Genomic DNA, 13,837 nt, shown 5'->3' on the forward strand with positions numbered 1-13,837 from the left:
TGCACAAATATTTTCAACAAATACCTACCCTCCGCCAGAGAAATGGAATTAAATCCTCCCAAGCATATTTCCATTTCACCGCAGTACTACAATCTGGTTAGAAATACAACTTTATCTTAAACCTATCCTTTCCTTATTATTAAGGGCACAGAGTTCAAAATTGCATTATGTAGATGCAATTTGTTTTCTTAGATGCGACAGTCCGAAGGTTCCAAACGTCACGAAATTTAATTTTAAATCCGCATAAAGTTTGCATTTGTTAGATTGAGTTCGAATTCTGTAAGAAAGTTCAGGGGTTGGCAACATTGTTGATAGAGGATTTTCACACTAATATTATAAAGGCGAAAGTTTATGTGTATGTGTGTGTGTGTATGTTTGTAACTCTTTCACGCGAAAACTACTAAACGGATTTGGCTAAAATTTGGAATGGAGATAGATAATATCCTGGATTATAGCACTTAGGCTACTTTTTATCCCGGAAAATCAGAGTTCCCACGGGATTTCGTAAAACCTAAATCCACGCGGGCGAAGTCGTGGCATATCTCGATTAAAAGAAAAATAAATGTATCTACAGCAAATTTAATCGCTTAGTCGCTAAGTAAGCTTTAAGGTTTGTATGATTTTTTTCTAGGATTTATCAAAATCAGTCTCTTGCTAGTACATAAGCATGTACCTACATTAGTGAATTTCCAACAACAGCTTTCATGACAAAAAATACTCGACGTAACTATATGCTGAAGAAGTTGGAAGTAAAAGTTTTATTTGTAAAAAAAACCTCACTCAGGTGTACAGTAATTGCTCGCCATTAAAACACCTTGGGCTCTTTAGTGGATCTTTACGTCTATCAGTTTTATAAAAAACAATTCGTAAACTAGTGTAAAGTAAAAATTTATAACACCCCCGACAAGTGAAGGTTACATTAACTAGAAAAGAGCTGATTGGATTATAGCTAAGAACACTCTCGATCAAGCCACCTTTCAAACAAGAAAAACTAAATCAAAATTAGTTCATTAGTTTAGGAGTTACGATGCCACAGACAGATACACAGATACACACGTCAAACTTATAACACCCCTCTTTTTGGGTCGGGGGTTAAAAATAATAAAGTAAGTATATTCTTGACTCTATCATCACTTATTTTTTAGCTAAATACACTTTGACCTTTAATTTTCTGGGCTATTTCTTTTATCTTTTCTTTTTCTAGGTTGCCTGAAAGAGATAGCTTCTTAACGATAATGCACCATTGTGTACAGCAAAATTAAAGATTTATTTTCAGAAATTCCCGCGGGATCTTAAAAAAAATCTAACCAACGCAGCTGACGTTAAGATAAAAAAAGTCTAGAATTACATAAAAGGATAAACTGACCAACTGACTGACTGACTGATTGATAGCCTATCAACGCACAGCTCAAACTACTCGACGGATCGGGCTGAAAATCATGAAGTAGATGTCACGAAAGGATCATAGGCTACTTATTGATGATATGTACCTAAGAATAGTAAATGTAATGTCAAAGGCTGCGATTGCTACTTATAGGGAAAAAAATTGTAAAAATAAAAATAAAGTAGTGGTAGGTTGGAATCGACATGTAGGCGAGGCGCACAGGGAGGCTAAGCGTTGCTTTCATGTATGGGTATATTTTGGCAAGCCCTCCGTGGGTCAGTATTATGATTCTATGGTTAAAAGCAGGAAAATATTTAAATCTAAATTAAAATGGTGTATTAGACACCAAGACGAAATTAAAATGGATATTATTGCTAAAAATCATAAGAATAAAAAGTTTAAAGAATTTTGGAAGTGTACCAGAAGTTTAACGCCAAGGCCTGGCCTGCCTGTGTGTGTCGGTGGAATTAGTGACACCAAGGACATAGCCAATTTGTTTATGAATCATTTCAGGGTGCAAGCGCTGCCTGTTACGCACGATTATGTAAGTGAGCATACAGTGGAGGGACTTGATGCTGAACCTAATCACACCTTGGCCTTTTTTAAAACTGAAGAGGTCAAGAAGATTGTCAAGTGTATGACTCGTGGAAAATCGCCAGGCCATGATGGGTTGAGCATTGAGCATCTTCAGTATGCTGGTGTGCACTTGCCTAGAGTTTTATGTCTGCTGTATAACATATGCATGGTCCATTCATACTTGCCAGAGGAATTGATGAGGAATGTGGTGGTGCCAGTTGTGAAGGACAGAACGGGGGACGTTACAGATATCAAAAACTATAGACCGATTTCATTAGCTACCATAACAGCCAAGGTACTTGACGGCCTCCTGGATAGACAACTGGATCAATACCTAGACCTGCATGATGCACAGTTTGGGTTTAGGGCGGGGCTCTCCACCGAGAGTGCCGTGTTGACCCTAAAGGAGACCGTCAAGTATTATACGAGCAGGAAAACACCAGTGTACGCCTGCTTCTTGGATCTCTCAAAAGCGTTTGATCTGGTGTCTTACCCAATACTCTGGGACAAGCTCAGACGCACTGGCATGCCGCAGGAACTCATCAGCATCTTTAGGCACTGGTATGCAAGGCAGGCTAATCAGGTAAGGTGGGCGGGGGTATACTCGGACACGTATAGGCTGGAATGCGGAGTCAGGCAAGGTGGACGGAGCTCACCGAAGCTTTTCAGCCTGTACATGAACGAGCTGATCGAGGGGCTCAGCAGCATGCATGCGGGATGTTCGATTGATAATCAGATGATTAATAACATCAGTTACGCGGATGATATGGTGCTGCTGAGCCCATCGGTCTGTGCGCTGAGAGATTTGCTGAGGGTGTGCGAAGACTATGCTGAAAAGCATGGACTTAAATATAATGTAAATAAAAGCATGCTAATGGTCTTTGCGGCGGGTAGCATTTCTCCCAGCTATGTACCTCCAGTGAGACTGTACGGTGCAGAGCTGGTTAGGGTGCCCAAATTCACATACCTGGGTCATGTGGTTACAGCAGACATGAAAGATAACTGTGACATAGATAGGGAACGGAGGGCGTTGGCGGTTAGAGGGAATATGATAGCTCGCAGATTTGCACGTTGCACAAAAGAAGTTAAGGTCACTTTGTTCAAGTCCTTTTGTCAGAGCTTCTACACGTGCAGTCTGTGGGTTGACTATACCCAAAAATCTATAAACGCTCTCCGAGTCCAGTATAATAACATCTTCAGAATAATGTTGGGACTGCCTCGATACTGTAGCGCGTCCGGTATGTTTGCGGAGAACCGTGTAGACGGTTTCTTCGCAATAATGCGGAAACGGATCGCCTCAATTAAAAGCAGGCTGGAGAGAAGTCCCAACATTATCCTGAAGGTGATAGCAGACAGACAGGACAGCGCTCTCAAAGCGCACTGGATGTCTGCATTAGTTAATAAGTATATTAATTATATTAACTAACATGGAATAAGTTTCTTACTAACATACATTACATTATAATTTAGTTACTAACATAGGTTAAGATGTTTACTAACATAATATTGTGGGCCTTTGTTGCTTAAATAAATAAAGATTATTATTATTATTATTATATAACTTACTCTCACGCCCGGTTACAAAATAGATATATATAAAAGCCAAAGGGAATATAATATACTTACATACATAAAAATAAATAAACCTACATACACATTTACATAAATAAATATTTGTACCGGGCGGAGGATTACGCCCCGGCAGGGGAGACCAAACGGCCGGGGGTCAGGGCGACAGGCTGAGAAAGCGGCGGACTATCCTTGCCGAGTCTAGCAAGACCGCTTTTTGCATCCTGGCTGCGAGCGAACTGCCACGGAACCCCAGTCGCCTCAGATGGTGAGCGAGGCTGACTGGGATCAACCCGTTTGCAGATATGACGATTGGGATGATTTCGGTGGACCCCACATGCCACATGTCGGAAACCTCGTGAGCCAGATCAAGATACTTGCGTTTTTTCTCCGTCTCAGCTCTCACGAGGTTCTCGTCATATGGAATGGTGATGTCCACCAAAAACACCCTCGACTGTGCCCGGTCCACCAGCACGATGTCAGGCTTATTCGCTAGAATAGTCCTGTCCGTGATGATGGACCGGTCCCAATAGAGCCGGACTCCGTCGCGCTCGAGTACCGGCACCGGTGTGTACTTGTAATACGGCAACCTCTCATCCAGGAGACCGTACTTCAGAGCAAGCTCTTGGTGAAGGATTTTGGCTGCTTGGTTGTGTCTGTGCAGATACTCAGTGTTGGCAAGCGCTGAACATCCCGAAAGCACATGTCTGAGTGACTCGCCGGGATGGCGACAAGCTCGACAGATGTCGTGAGTGCCATCCTTCAGAATGTACTTTCGGTAGTTCCGCGTCTTAACCACCTGATCTTGTATCGCACAGACAAAACCTTCGGTTTCCCCGAAGAGGTCACCAAAGCGCAACCATTGCACGGACGCTTTTTTATCTACGTGTGGCTCATTAAGAGCTTTAAAAAAGCGTCCGTGCAACTCCTTCTCCTTCCATACGGTCTCCCGGTCAGAGGTGCTAAGTACCACCGGTTTCTGCCACTCGGTTTTGGCTAAGGATAGTGGAGTGAGGCCTTTATCACATTCTATGACTTCTCTATGCATGGGGGACCCCCTCATCGTCTCAAAGTAGGTTCTGAGGTTGGATATCTCCCGGTTATGCATGGTCTTGGCGCTTAATACGCCTCGACCACCACATTTCCGGGGGATATACAACCTCATCACAGACGATTTTGGGTGGTGCATGCGATAGAGAGTCATAGTCGCGCGGACTTTTCTATCCAGGGCGTCAAGTTCGGTCTGAGTCCAACTGAGCACGCCAAAGGTGTACATGAGGACGGGCATAACCCAGCCGTTATAAGCTCGGACCTTATTGGCGCCTGACAAATAACTTTTACAGATTTTCGTCAGACGGCCAAAAAAGGCCTCGCAAACAGACTGTTTCATGTCCGCCTCTTTTACCCCTAGGGATTGTGACATGCCCAGATACCGGTATGACTCAGCTTCAGAGAGGGATTTAATGTTGGACGGCTCGAGACTAATCTCGGCCGAATGAGTAACCTGTCCCCTCTCCACATGCATGACCGCACACTTGTCCAGCCCAAGCTCCATCTTGATAGAGTTGCTGAACTCAGTGGTGATGCTCAGCAGCTCCTTCAGGCGGGTGGCATTGGGTGCCAGCAGTTTGAGGTCATCCATGTACAGAAGGTGAGGTACTTTTGTCCCTCCTCTCCGGAACTGAAAGCCTGTGCCCGAGCCCTCCAGCAGGGTGCTAAGTGGGTTCAGAGACAGGCAAAACCATAGCGGGCTCAGACAATCACCCTGGAAGATACCCCGTCCTATCCTTATCCGGTCATCGGCAGCCGCCAACCGCTCACCATGGAGACACAGGATCGTGCTCCATTGCCCCATGCATGTCTCAAGGAAGTCTCGAACTGCACTGTCAACTTTGTACAGCTCAAGGACCCTCAAGAGCCATGAATGGGGCACCGAGTCGAATGCCTTTTTGTAGTCGATCCAGGCGGCGGAGAAATTCCGACGGTTGCGTTTGACCAGTTGGCCCGCAACGGAGTCGATGAGAAGGAGCTCCTTAGTACCACGACTACCGCCCCGACATCCGTTCTGAGCCCCAGACATGATGTTATTCTCGTCTATGTGACGGGAGATCTTGAGGCTCAGAACGGATGTCAGTGTCTTATAGATGGTAGTAAGACACGTAATGGGACGATACTTAGCCGGGTCGGTGGCATCGGTGGACTTTGGAGCTAGGTGAGTGATCCCGGTAGTGAAAAGGCTCGGGAGTGCCCTCTGCTCGAGAGCCTCTTGGAATTGTCGAGCCAAGGTCGCATGGCAAACCGAAAAACCTTTTAGCCAGTAGTGATGCAGTCCGTCGGGTCCCGGGCTTTTCCAGTTCGGAGCCCGCCTTACTGCACCAGCTACATCCTCCGCAGAGATGGCGACCGGGTTCATCGGCTCTATTCTGGCACATGCTTCCTCTACCGCCGCAATCCAAGGGCCCTCTTCATGCTCCACCTCTCTCGACCACACCCCCCGCCAGAAAGCGACTAGGTCGGCCGGGTCCGGTCGCTGAGAGGTAGAGCAGACTGCTGGGCACTCCAGTCTTTTGTAGAACCTTTTCTGATCACTCGAGAAGAGACGATTTTGCTGAAATCGCTCGACTCTTGCCGAGTATCGTCGGATGCGGTTCCCCCATGCAGCGATTTTCTGCTTCAGGTCGTCGATGCGCTCTGTTAGCTTTTGCGCAATATCGGGCTGGTCCAACCTGACCCCACACCCGTTCAGCGCAACTCTAACAGAGCGCACAATCCTTGGCCTAGTGTTGCCTGACCTGAAGCTTTGCAGTCTGCCAATGAGGACTCTGGCAAGAGTGATACGGTGTTCTATTCTCTTCTTCCAGGCCGGTTCCGCGCTGCGCCTTGTGGCAGCAGCACACCCCGGTCCCGGAGTCTTGGCACCGATGAATCGGTGCACGGCTAGCGCCGCACCGAAGATAATAGAAGCCGTATCACCCAGGCCAGTGCTGCTCTCTAGATGTTGTGGCAGCATTTTGTTAATAGCCTCAATGACATCCCGCGTCGCTACATTGAGCGTAAGTCGGGAGAGCCGCGGACGATTCTCTAGAGGAGCGTTTCGGATTTCAGAGATCGCCTCTTCTAGAATCCTTCTCATCCGCTCTATATCCAGGGAGACTGTTTCCCCAGTGTCTTCCTCCACAGGCAAATCTTGTAAGGTGGTAGTTGCCTCCTCGCGGACAGGCTCCGCCTGGGAGACGATTTGCACTGTGGTAGGTGCTGACACTTCTGGAACAGCCTCACGTCGCAATCGTTCGAGCTCGGCAGCGTTGAAGATGTTAGAACGCTGAATATACCGAGCTCGATCTGCCAGGTTTTGTTCCGTGACAGTTAGATTCGGCTCGAGCAGCAGGAACTCGCGGTACATTGCCGCTCGGTAGCCAGTCCGTCCGGTTTCCCCTCCTGTCGCCCTGTAGTACGCACGCATGACATTCTCGTTCATGAGAGAAGTCCAGCGCATGCGGCGTACACCACCAGCGGCGGGCGCCGAAGATTGGGTCCTGGTGGGCCCTGTCGGAGCCAAGCCATCTGGTGGGGATGATGGATGTGTCGACCGGCTAGGTGGTAGTGCCGGTCGACTGGTGGTACTGGCGGCCCGTATGCTGCTACGCCCAGCGCCAGCTCCAGGCGCGCCCTGGCGACCCCCAGGTAGCGGCCCTATTCGCGCATTCCTTATGTTGTGTTCCATCATCATAAAAAGGGGGGGGGGGGGTGAGTGGTAGTTACATCACTCGGGGTCCACTCATGTCCCCGAGGAGGCTGTTTCTATGGCCAGCGTGCCAAATTTCGGGGAACTTGGATGACAATATCAGTTCCCCGAATCCCTTAGTCGCCTCTTACGACACCCGCGGGATGAGAAGGGGTGGCAACATTCTCCTCTGCCGGTGCCACACGGCAATTATTATATTTATTATTATTATTATTATTATAGAGTCAATTTTCACACTGATTAAGTACTAGTACGGAAATTCGTTTATCGTGAAATGTAGCAAGTGATTGTTTGCTACATTGATATACAGCCTCTATAGCTCAACAGTTACATGAGCGGACTGAATTCTGAAAGTAGGTACGACAATAGTGCAACGGGTGGGGTTTAGACTTCAAACCCCACGCATTGCACTATTGTCGTACCTATTACCTATACAAGTACCTATACAAGCTTTACAATTAGTTGGAGAGGAAAGGCGAATATTAGTCATGACTAATATTTCTTTAAACAAAAAAACTATACTTTCTAAAAACTTTTTCTTTATAAGACGCTGCGATGCGAGTGTTCTAACACGCACGCTATTTAGTAGCTTAGTGCTGGTGGATTTCAGTGTGCATGAAATTTAAACCATAGAGCGGGAAATAAAAATGTAATAATTTGTGAGATTTTGCTCCGTGATTTTTCACAGCTACTTTAAGGTAGCAAGTGTTACGAATGAAAAACCACGTGAAAAGTCTTTTACGTGGTTTTTCATATGCTACCTGTGAAGTGGCCCATCTCTACTATATCCAAAGGAGCTCACGATCCTTTGAAACTTTTCACTTCGAACTTATCCGCCCGAATGCTGAACAAGTCTGCTTTATCCTTATATCTATCTGGTCGTAAAGATTCATGACCGTCAGAAATTGTGGGGACACAATTTCTACTGAAATCCAACCGTATCGTATGTTTAAAATATTTTCTCCGCATTCGGAAATTCTTACCTAAGGTTTTGACTGGTTATCTAGACTAGGTATCTAAATTTAGAACAGATTTTTGACTCGCACACGTTCGGAATGCCTTTTTTAACCCCCGACCCAAAAAGAGGGGTGTTCTAAGTTTGACGTGTGTATCTGTGTATCTATCTGTGGCATCGTAGCGCCTAAACGAATGAACCGATTTTAAATTTTTTTTGTTTGAAAGGTAGCTTGGTTGAGAGTGTTCTTAGCTATCATCCAAGAAAATAGGTTCAGCCGTTTGAAAGTTATCAGCTTTTTTCTAGTTACTGTAACTTCACTTGTCGGGGGTGTTATAAATTTTTAATTTACACTTGTTACAGATTCTGTATGAAACTCGGCGGTTGCTCTTTTAAAAGGTTCGATTTATAATAATAAGCCATTATCTAAATTATGTATACAAGTTTGTATCAGGATTTTGGTTTACAGGTTATCATAATAATATTAATTTGGTATCAAACCGAGCAGGTACCAAATTAAATTGTAACAAATTAATTATCATTTTCACGTAAATAGCTACAAAGCAGTATTAATGCTGCAGTTATAAGTCCAAAACTATCAATTAACACGCCTAGGAGTTGCCAATTTGAAAATCGACACACTGACAAAATATGTTTATATTTTATTTATTGGGACATTGACTACTTACTTGGGCTACGTGTTTTCAGCAGCAAATATTATTTAAAGACTATTAATATGCACAAAAATTAGTCTATTGCATATCAAAACACATAATATAGGGTCCCGTAGTCATGTTGTAAAATGCCGGAATTCTTCTTGCCACATATTAAAAACAAGAAACCTTGTTTTGTGGTTGAGTTTTCTTCCTTACGACATACAATAGTTAAGTATTATAGGTGCAGGAGTTATCTAGAGTTTTTTAATATAGTATTTTAAAAATGATATGATAGAGAATTATTTTCGTCGACTTTTTCATGTTCCTTGTCGGTTTTGAATAAAAATAACTGACCCAGTGGTCCGGTACCCTGGCAGATTGAAACGTTGCATATATCGTCTCCTAAAGTGGGGATACGTCTATTTTTGCACAACACAGTACATTAGTCAAGCCGGGCATTTCAATATTACACTGATCTCGAAACACTGAGCGCATATTTCACAGAGATAATAGTGGTTTATATGTATTTTAATCCCAGTAAATATTTGCTGTGCTATTCGCTAAATTTGCATATTAAATTATTTATTTGTTTTCCATTAATGAGTGTGCTAATACATTTAATTAACTGCATGGATGCTTTTGACAATAGTTATTTAGGAAATAAATAACAAAACATGGATTGCTCTGGCATGTCTGCTACTTAAATTTATTTTCGACTAGAGGATGCCCGCGACTTCGTCCGCGTGGATTTAGGTTTTTCGAAATCCCGTGGGAACTTTTTGATTTTCCGGGCTAAAAGTAACCTATGTGGTAATCCAGGTTATTATCTATCTCCATTCCAATTTTCAATCAAAGCCGTCTAGTAGTTTTTGCGTGAAGGAGTAACAAACATACACACACATACACACAAACTTTCGCCTTTGTAATATTAGTGTGATAATGTGACTAGGTGATACGCCCTGGCTTTGTTCGGTCGTTTCTTATATTATTTCATTACAAGTTAGCCCTTGATTGCGATCTCACCTGGAGGTAAGTGATGATGTAGTCTAAGATGGTAACGGGGTAACTTGGAAGGGGTGTGGCAGTTTTTATGACACCCATTAACCCCTCATGGGTTTCGACACGGCATCGTACTGGAACGCTAAATCACTTAGCAGCACGGTTTTGCCAGTAGGGTGTTTTTTTTTCTTCGGAGGCGGAAAAAATCCCTACGGACTTCTGCCGGCTGGCAGGGTGTGTCCGACTTGCACGGACTAAAATAACCTCTCCATGTCGTTCAAGGTGAGCACGGAACTGCGTTGCCAGTAGGGTGGTAACTAACCCCAATGGTAACTAACCCCAGTGGTAAATAAATGTCGTTATGTGCTTTGGTTAAGGTTGCTCGTTTAATGTTTAGCTTCACAACTAGGTCATATCCTCTTAGAACGAAAAGCGCACATTTTCACGACCTAAACCCGTTGGCCATGTTCCATGAGGGGGCTTTGTGTCACGTCACTCCAGATTTCGGTGCGCAACAGAAAATATTTCCTACTTGTGACCATAGTTATTATATCATCATGTAACGTATGGTGAACTGAGGCAAGTGTGACATATTCATGTCTTTCCTTACGTTAACATAGATGCTTTTTAATCCCCGACCCAAAAAGAGGCGTGTTATAAGTTTGACGTGTGTATCTGTGTATCTGTTTGTGCATCGTAGCTCCTAAACTAATGAACCGATTTCAATTTAGTTTATTACAATACGGGATCTTCCGCGATCTGTGTTTTCTACCAATTACAATACGGGTGTCTTTAAGACAAGAGTGAATAGGCACCTTCTCGTTAAACGCGTCCCATCTTAGACCACATCATCACTTTCCATCAGGTGTGATTGTGGTCAAGCGCTTGCCTATAGTGAATAAAAAAAAATGGCGTGCTATATTGGTCTGATGGATGGCATTGGCCGATAGCCGAGGCATAGTAATAGCGGGTAAAAATGAAATAACATACGATTAGGTAGATATACTTACAGTGTTCATGAATGCAAAGGAAAAGAAAGAAACAGCAAGCCATTTGTAAGAATGTCCGCGTTCTATTATGCTTTCACTTTAAACCCTTAAGCCCTCATAAAATATTCGTTAGTTACACAGTTGAGCGCTTGTTGCCAAATTCTTAACAACTTCGCACGGGGAACGGGGAACTCGTGAAATATTGCGCGACTCGGAATCATGGAGGCACTCAACTGGTTAAAATTTAAAGGATTATTCGAGGAAATAAATAAAGTTTTGATTAGGGATCTGGCGAGCACCCTTCTTAGTTTCTCCCTGCATTGTATTTCTCAACTTATGCTGTCCTGATTTTTAAGTTTCCGTACCTCTAAAGGCTGTCACTTTAAACCCTTAAGTCCTCATAAAAAATCGTTAGTTACACAGTTGAGCTCTTGTTGTTTTTATATGAAAAACCTTTTCAAAAGTTCGTAATGTACTACAAACATCTACCTGACGGTAGAGATCAACGAACGTTGCGTAGATAGATAACCACGGAGGCAATGCTGCGTCGTAGGTGGGTATTGACCCCGAGATCACTAAATCTACAAGGTTAAATCTACAGAACAAATTATGGCAGAAAAACCCTTACCTATGAAGGAGCTAAACTACAATAAAATACCGGCACAGATAAAAAATGTACACACATTCAATGCATTTAAAACTGAATTAGCTGCTCACATTATGAGTAATTCAAGTTTCTTCGATAAATGCATTGAATGAGTACTATTTATTTATGCAATAAAATGGCGAATAGTGTATTCTTAGAGATAAGTTCTCATGTGAATGACTTTTCTTTGTCTTTATGAGAATAAATATCTTTAAACCTAAACCTAGGTATAAGGCAAATCATTAATTGTTATTGGATTGTGTTTAGGTAATTAAATAATAGCGGTAAGTTTTCGCTATTATTTCCCTCAGTTACCGTATAGGCCGATTGTAAAATCGGCTCAGTATTTTTATCAAATTTTTTCGACCATCAAAAGAAGTACAATAGTACCTACTGTGAATAAATGATTTTGACTTTGACTTTGACTTTATCGATAAAGAGAACGCACTTACTTTCCATAAATATGTATATACAGAATATGTATGGATAGTGAGTGATACTTCAATAAACAACAATGACTACTCCAAAAGCGAGCATGTAAACAAACAGCGACCCCACACTGCCGATGACCCCATACGATCCATCTTTATTTGTCGCTGAGCCTGATTTATTACACAACAACACTGTTGAGTGGCCAGTCTGTTAAAGTGACGATTTCATCTTGTACCTTTTTGTATGTTTGTTTTTTAGGGTTCCATATCTACAGAGAAAAAAAGGTATAGGATCAATTCGAAGGGATTCACAACTTATAGGGTACTCTCCGTTGCCTTAGAATCATGAGATTCCGAAAATTGTAGTTATATCACAAAAATAATTAAAAAGGTGGTACGGAACCCTTTCTGTGCGAGTCCGACTCGCACTTGACCGGTTGTTTTTTTCTTTGTGATGTGGTTATGTAAGTACTCAGGATCCTGTATAATACTCTATCATTACCACTCCATCATGATCATCCCGTGGGAACTCTTTGATTTTTCGGGATAAAAAGTAGCCTGAGTCCGTCCCCGTGATATAAGCTAACGTCGTACCAAATTTCGTCAGAATCGGTTACATTGTTGGGCCGTAAAAAGGTAGCAGACAGACAGACACATACAGACAGGTATACAGACACATAGACAGACAGACACACTTTCGCATTTATAATATTATTATAATATTAGTATGGAGTATGGATGTGCAACCCATTTTGCTTTTTTTTGACGTTAAAAAAACTGAAACGTGACTTTAACCCCCAGTCATGCAGACTTAAATAATCGTACACCTTGAATAACGGTTACTTCAAGTAAAGATAACATTGCAACAACGTTTACTCTAACTAACAAGTTTTATTTAATCAAACCGACATCGCTAAGATTCATAACTTATAAGCGTACATTTAATTTATAACAAGAATTAATCTACTGAATAAAATGTTCCTCGCTCCGATATAATTTCTGCTTATGTTTCATTAAGATCAGAGACTCGTCAAAATTACATGGATCGTTGGAGATCTTTTAAGATCTCACGCAGACGTTCGATTTTTATTAGCGATCATATTTTGTCCAACGGCTTACTTTGGAAGATAAAAAGTAGTGTTGAATTTTATGCCAATTTGATACACACCGTTGCCTACGTAAGCACTAAGCATGTGCACTAATATCTGATAATAACTGTAAAACCCAAGTGTCAAAATCTCGTTTTCTTAGTCGAGTTGTATGCGGAAGAATCTGAGACCACACCGCATACCCATCACAAGAGAGTATGTGATTATTGGAAAGAGGTTACGATAAAGCGAGTACTCTGAATGAGTATATCGTCACGGACTCGTCGCGTCTCGTGGCGTTACCAATGAGTCTTGCGACGATACCGTTGAGTCTCTTGGCGATACCGCCACGCTACGCCATAGTTGAGAGTACCACCGAGGCGTTGCAGTCTCATGACCAGTGGAGATTATCATGTACCGATTATCCGATGAGAGTAGGAGATACTCGTTGAGATTCTCTCGTCCATGGAAATGGCGCCTCAGCATTGAAGAATGTGACTATAAAGAAGAAGATTATTATCAGTTGTCTGCAGCAGGCTTAATTCTGTCTTATCAGCAGATCTTACCTAATTGGGCAAACACCTAATTGGATTTCACGATGGCGTAGATTTAAATATGAAATCGTGATCACTGGTTACTGCTTCAAAACAAAGAATGATGAAATAAAATGAGCAATGTAATTGCAGAAAGAGGAAAGATGTTTTAATTATTACAATAATATAATTCATTGTTTAATTATTCATTAACAGCTAGTTCACACAGGCTGCGTAAGCGTAGACGTAGCGCGTACCATTGCGTT

This window comes from Maniola jurtina, chromosome 20, assembly GCF_905333055.1.
Source record: "Maniola jurtina chromosome 20, ilManJurt1.1, whole genome shotgun sequence".
Lineage (NCBI taxonomy): Eukaryota > Metazoa > Arthropoda > Insecta > Lepidoptera > Nymphalidae > Maniola > Maniola jurtina.